Source organism: Diplotaxodon limnothrissa, linkage group LG6, assembly GCF_057381915.1.
Source record: "Diplotaxodon limnothrissa isolate DT_005_m linkage group LG6, D_limnothrissa_male_GT1.1, whole genome shotgun sequence".
NCBI classification, from domain to species: domain Eukaryota; kingdom Metazoa; phylum Chordata; class Actinopteri; order Cichliformes; family Cichlidae; genus Diplotaxodon; species Diplotaxodon limnothrissa.
The window spans coordinates 11,419,358-11,426,452 of NC_140601.1; positions in this window are offsets into that span (position 1 = coordinate 11,419,358).

The following is a 7,095-nucleotide window of genomic DNA, read 5'->3' on the forward strand; positions in this document are numbered from 1 at the left end:
TTGTTTGGTTAATAACATTAACATCAGATGCCTACTGGAGGTCATTTTGTAGGGCTTTGGCAGTGCTTGCTTTCCTAGTTCTCTCCCACATGGTTGCCCACAAATGTGCCCACAAAATGAAACATTTCAGTGGAAATTTAATTGCTTACCACCAATTTTTCGTGGTTTCCTGGTGGTTGGCCTTTTTTTCCCTGTAGTGTGACCGAGGCCTAATCTACAGCACATCGCTGAACAATTCTGGGAATCTGGAGAAAACACTCTGGGCTAGGAACAAGACAAAGACAACACTTAAAGGCCTGTGATCTTTGGGCTTTCAGGCAGGGCTGCAATGAAAATATGCAAGATTCTGTCATGGAAATCACTGCATGGGTTTGGGAATAATTCCAAAAAACACTGTCAGTGAACAAATTTCATTCCTTTACGGTCACTCAAAGTAAAAATCAGCAATACAAACAGAAAATAGAGACCAATGTCAATTAATACGTCCGACCACCTCCTTTCACAAAATGTACTTCAGGGCAGCTGGATAGTATAATGGTAAGACCACACACCTTTAGAGCGGAGATCTCAAGTTTGATTCCCTCCTGGTATCCAGCAAGGGACCTGGCTAGGTCCCCCATACCATAACACCACGTCTGCTGCTCAGACATGATACATTTAAAGGCATGTTGTACTCTGTATGTGACCAATAAAGCTAGTTTCTTCTTATTCTCTGGGAATCACGCTTTCATTCCTCACTTCTTCTCACTTATCAGTTTTTCAGGTAGATTTTCTCTGACAACAGACTTCACTTCATGCCTGTCACTGTGTGTGTGAAGGGCAGAATGGGGTGGATGTACAGTAGGCTAAACAGATTGTCTCCATCAGATTTCAGGTACAGCATCAGAGATCTCTGTACAGAAGAGCACAGTCATAGGAACGGCAATAGAAGATATTGCAGAGAACCCTCAACCCTCAAGTCAGAAAGAAGACTGTATGATGATTTTAAAGACCTGATTACTGCTGCTGCTCTCATCAGAGATTAGAAAATACCAAAAATATTAATAAATGTTAAAAAAATCAACAGGCGTCTAACATGAAAGGCTGAGAACTGACTTGTGTGAGTGTGTCTGCAGACAAACTGCATCCAGCTTTAACACCAGCACTTCCTCATTTCTATTTTCCTTAAAAGAAGAGCCCTCTAGTGTAGAATCATTGTACTGCATGAGCCAGTTCACATAATACAGAACCATTGAATGAATTACTTCATATTTATCATCACAATTATGGGCTTTATTGTTTTAGTTTATCACAGTATCCCAGTTAAACGTGTGATACGACCACATTTTGTTATATTGTCATTAAAAAGCTGTTAGTGCTCACAGTGAGAGGAGAGAGACATGAAGCTGTCAGGGATTAGTTTGAGGTTTAAAAAAAACAAAACTTAATATATGTTAAACTTGCCGACATGATGACTTTAAAGCTTTAACTTCTCAGTTAAACAGTCCTAATGTTTTACATTCAAAGCTGCAAATCACACAGAAAGTAACTCAACCCAAAGCATGTCATTTATTTTACACAACACTAACACCACATACAAACACTGGCAGACAGCTGTGGTGTCTCTGTTATGATACTGAAGTTATTTTAGACACAAAACATTTACAGAAAAAGGTTCCTTTAAATAAACATGAAGCTATTTAGTGATGATCATCCTGCTCTGCTCACTGAGCTGAGATCATTTCATGCATGAGATCAGGGTTAATCTGAGGAGATGAGACAGTTGATGCATTTATTTTGAACTTCTTCAAACATTTGGTTCATTAAAATAATGTAAATAACGGTAAATGGACTGATTTTTTATAGCCCTTTTCTACTCACCCTGAGTACTCAAAGCGCTGTATACAACATTCCTCATTCTCCCCTACTCATACAAGCACTTCTAAACTCAAGTGCAAACTAATAAACATTCACACACATTCACACTCCGATGACTGGGGAAGCCAAGGATCGAACCCAGCCCATCGTTCCTTCAGTGGGCTGGTTTCAGTCATTATGCAAATGTACTGTTTATAAGATTTGGGGAAACCTGCAGTCAGCTGAGACTGAAGAAGTCACTTGGATGAGTGACGAAACGTTTCTCACACAAAACGTTACGTCCAGATGAACAGAATCAACTTTTGGAGATATATACCTAACCATGTAGAAATGTTGCCCAATCAGAAGTCTAGAAGCCTGGGTGGGAAAGAATAAACAAAGATGGCTCATAGAAGTAGAACTGAGTCCTATGTGTGGAGGGACAGTAACTGTGTGTGTATATGTAAGTATTTAAACACTGCAGAGAGTACAATTAACAGTAACAGTATTTTTTCTAAGTCCGCCATTGTAGAAATTCATTTCACCGAAACAATAACGTGGCGCACAGTGTGATGTCAAAAAAGGCGCACACCTTTGACGCTGCATTTTCTCTGTTTTCCTCATCCACACGTAAATGCAAAAACGGAGTTTTTAAAAATCTCTGTTTTACGTGTGGACGAACGGTGCAAACGCATAGAGAAATCTGCGTTTTCAAAAATACCCGTGTATGTGTGGACGTAGCCTTAGAAACTAGGATCTGTTCTGGTTTTCATAAACTGTTCCAAATCTGAGGCCTTTAAATGAAAGTGAGGATTGACCAAGGAATGTTTTGTATTTTGCTAGTTTGCAGTCTTCATGAGCTGCTCCTCTTCTTAAACTCTGCTGCTGACTTTTGAAATCATTCTCCTCCAAACATTCTCATGTCACACCTCTACTGATCTCACTGCACTGGTTCTATATTACATTTAGGCTTTGTATGGTAAAGCATCTGTGTCAATAGACTTTGCAGCCATATGTCACCAGTAGGACTCTCAGGTCATCTGATCAGGGTTTATTGTCCATTCCTACAAACTAAAGGTGACAGACCCTTTACAGATGTGGCCCCCTCTCTTTGGAATTCACTGTCCCATCAGCCTAAGTATGGAACGCCAGGACTGCCATAATGAATTAATTAAATACACCATTAAATAATTAATTAAATGTGGCAATAATTAATTAAAATTGGAATTAATTAATTAAATAAATAGTTATGACACATGTAATTAATTAATTATTGACACATTTAATTAATTATTTATGTATTTCACATTTTAATTAATTATTGACACATTTAATTAATTATTTATGTATTTCACATTTTAATTAATTATTGACACATTTAATTAATTAATTATTGACACATTTAATTAATTATTTATGTATTTCACATTTTAATTAATTATTGACACATTTCATTAATTATTGACACATTTAATTAATTATTTAATGATATATTTATTTATTTCATTTTGGCAGTCCTGACGCCTGGCTCTCATCATGAAATAATTTTATCTGTCAGCCTCACCCATCAAACTCAGGGGGCGGGGTTAACGCTGATCGAGTCAAAACCATTGCTTTGGCCTGGTGGCCATTGTTTCTAGCACACAACAACCGGCATGTGGAAGCTAACAGAACTGAGCTTTGAAAAACCCTGTTTGTGTGTTACCAAATACCGTTTTAATATTTTTTTAGCCGAGAATGTAGTGGTTTAATCTTCATGTGTCTGGTCGGTTTGTCAAGATACAGCCTCTTTGCAAAAGTGTTTCGATGATTTCGGAGATGTCTGCCCAGTCTCACGGCAAAGCGTGGGATAGACCCGCTCACCTCGCAAGCAATCCCACCGACAAAGCGCAGGCCCCGGTACACAGCTGTAGTAACCCCCGCTGACTTCTTTTACTGAGGTTATATTTATCGATGTTTTATTTCCTGATGTTCTTATGTGTCCTACGTGTTTCAGTCGCCAATTCTGAATTATAACTAACATTAAAAACATGTTTAAGGAGGAGAGAGAGCAAATAAATCTGTTTAACATCTGATCTTTGGGTTTTTGTTCAGTAATCAGCGTGACCTGTGTATAAACACATAAAAGAGATAACGTTGGTGTTTCCGTCATGTAGTAACTGCTGGCTTTAACTGTACAAAGGTTGTTCGACACTATGAAACACATACAGACTTCATGATGTTCGGCTAATATTTTTATTGTGAATATTAATCATGCTGACCTCGCTCTGTACACCACGCAGCGAGGTCAGCATATCCACGATATCCTCAGCCCCATGAGTTAACACAAAGTTTCCCAGCTGACTATCTAACTGCCAACTATTCCAGAGACGTGAAAATATACAGCATAAAGAAAAGTGTAAGAGACTCAGCAGCAGATTAGAATAACAGTTATAAATTTAATAAATCACCAAATGAATCCAAGAAACGAGCAAACCTGTTCCGACAATTTGAGTTTGTATTCCCTCAGCTGCAGACTCGCTGCTGTTTAAATGTTTGAAAAGGAAGATTAGATATAAAAAACGTCAAACATAGACTCAGTCTGCCTTCACATTTGATATGAGGCCAGCACGTATAGTGGCCTCAGCAGGCTATTACTGAAATACACGTGCTATATCATAAACTATGATATAAATAGGGAGGTCCTATTAACATGTTTAGTTTTAAAGGACACCTTCCTGCCTTTAGTCTCATTCATGAGCAGTATTAGTTTTCTTCTAACATCCAGAAGTCTGCACAATGTGTTTCATAGTTTGTAACAAGCCTTTGACAGGTAAACATAACATGACCGAAAAAGCAAAAAAAAAGAAAAAAAAAAGAGAGAGAGTGTTGACATAAGAAGAGAAAATGCTCTCAATTATGGAGACAGACAAATGGTTCATTTATGTTTGATGTGTGTTTATTCCTCCCTAAATATCGTCGGTGAAGTTTGCCATGCATGTCAGATTTTCCTGCGCATTTTTATACCTCTGCCAACAGAGAGAGAAAAAAAATCACATTCTAACAGACAGCTGGTGCTTAGAATACAGTTGAATAACTATTAAAAAACAGATGATATTTAGATGATAGTTCAGTCTAACACATGTGCCAGTGAGCCATTAAACGTCTGTGAAACTATGCAGTTATGAAACGTAACTTTAACCTCAGCCAAACCGATTTGCTCAGTTGTAAATAAAACAGCGAAGTAAACGTGACCCGACAGACAGAACCTGAGTGAATGAAGTCCAGCGTTTAACCACTGAGAGCTAAAACTCAGCTGAGGTTTGAAAGCTGTGTGCCGGTGATTGGACATCAGCCGCTGATAAAGCTGTTCGCCTATAAAGTGCTCTGTAAGGAAACGAGCTCCAGCAGCTCTGCGCTCGGGGAAAACACTATATTTACTTATCTTGTGCAGAAAAATGCGCTGACATTGCGTTATATCGAGCACCGGCTGCCCAGTTAAACTGTGACTATCACCAGGTAACTAGGCGTGTTTCTTGAATTAGCAGCAGGTGTTAAACAGCTGACAGATGAGGAGGAGGATGCATGCAGGTAAACTGAGGGTCTGTTGAGCTGATCGCTGGTTTCGTGAGAAAAATGTCAGCTCGTTCTTTATGTTACAGAAGCACAGAGACACAAGACCAGGCGGAAAGAGACGATCGTTCGGTGAAAATGAGAATCTGCGAATGCAACATGTGGAACACGGAGAGTGGAATATGTAAACAAACCGGTTAACGTAACCCCCTCGGTGCACTCTGCATGCTAACTGTTAGCAGAGCTAGTGAAATCTCTGAAAACATCTGAGCACTTTTGCAAACATGTTCTATGTTGACAACCTGACCAGACATACGTCGCGACATTCGCGGCTAAAACACTGTTAAAAGTGTAGCTGGTGACAGAAAAACGGGGTATTTTAAAACTACACCACCACCATTGCTGCTTGTGATTTGATCTGCATTCTGGGATAACTGGCTGCCCCAAGTCTACACAAGCAATCGATTTTCTAGGATCGACCTGTTTTGACTTACTTTGCACGGCAACCAATCAAATGTTAGAGAAGCTGCATGGGCAGCGTTAACCCCGCCCCCTGAGTTTGATGGGTGAGGCTGACAGATAAAATTATTTCATGACGAGAGCCAGGCGTCAGGACTGCCAAAATGAAATAAATAAATATATCATTAAATAATTAATTAAATGTGTCAATAATTAATTAAATGTGTCAATAATTAATTAAAATGTGAAATACATAAATAATTAATTACATGTGTCAATAATTAATTAATTACATGTGTCAATAATTAATTAAAATGTGAAATACATAAATAATTAATTAAATGTGTCAATAATTAATTAATTACATGTGTCATAACTATTTATTTAATTAATTAATTCCAATTTTAATTAATTATTGCCACATTTAATTAATTATTTAATGGTGTATTTAATTAATTCATTATGGCAGTCCTGGCGTTCCATACCTAAGACCTGTGAGTTGAGTGGATTCACTCAAAAAGCACCTAAAGACTCATCGTTTTAAAGTGCCATTTGGGTAGTTTTTATTTTGTTCTGTTTATTTCTGTTGTGGTCCTTTTTGCAGGCCAAATCAGTCAATGTGAGTGTGTAGTGTGTTTGTTGCAGATGCAGAGTATTGTGGGGGTCTGCTAATCCTGGAAGACGTTCCACACCTGCACACTGTTGAGCTGATTAGGGTCCAACTGTAAGAGGCTGGTGTTTCCATTTATTCAACACCAGATTTTATTCTGCATGTGCTAAACAAGCTTGGCTCCTGCGATGCTGATGTGTATGCTGTCGTTTCTGCTTTACTCACATTTGGCTTCTTTGCTCTTGCACCTCAGAAAACCAACTTATTTGGGAGTCTAGGTCACTTTCTTTCCAAGCTCCTTAAATAAATGTGTACTTCCCATTTGGTTGTGACTCTTTGTGTGTGGTCTGAACCTGCATTTTACATCTTGCTACTATATGCTGGATAGTCTCTGGGGCACCTTTGCACAGTTTAAAGAGCATATGTTCTTGTGCCGCCAGTTCAGAGCCTCTGTGCTGTCCTTTAAGCCGGCCTTTTCTAGCCACTGGTGGGATTTCTTGATGTGAACCAGTTCCTTTATCTATCCATATATCTCATGCAGGGGCTTGGTCATCTATGACTGTTTGTCATCACTATCTGTCTTCAGCTGCCTGAGGCATTCTTTTAGCAGCTTATCTAAGAGGCCGTCTTCCTGAAGT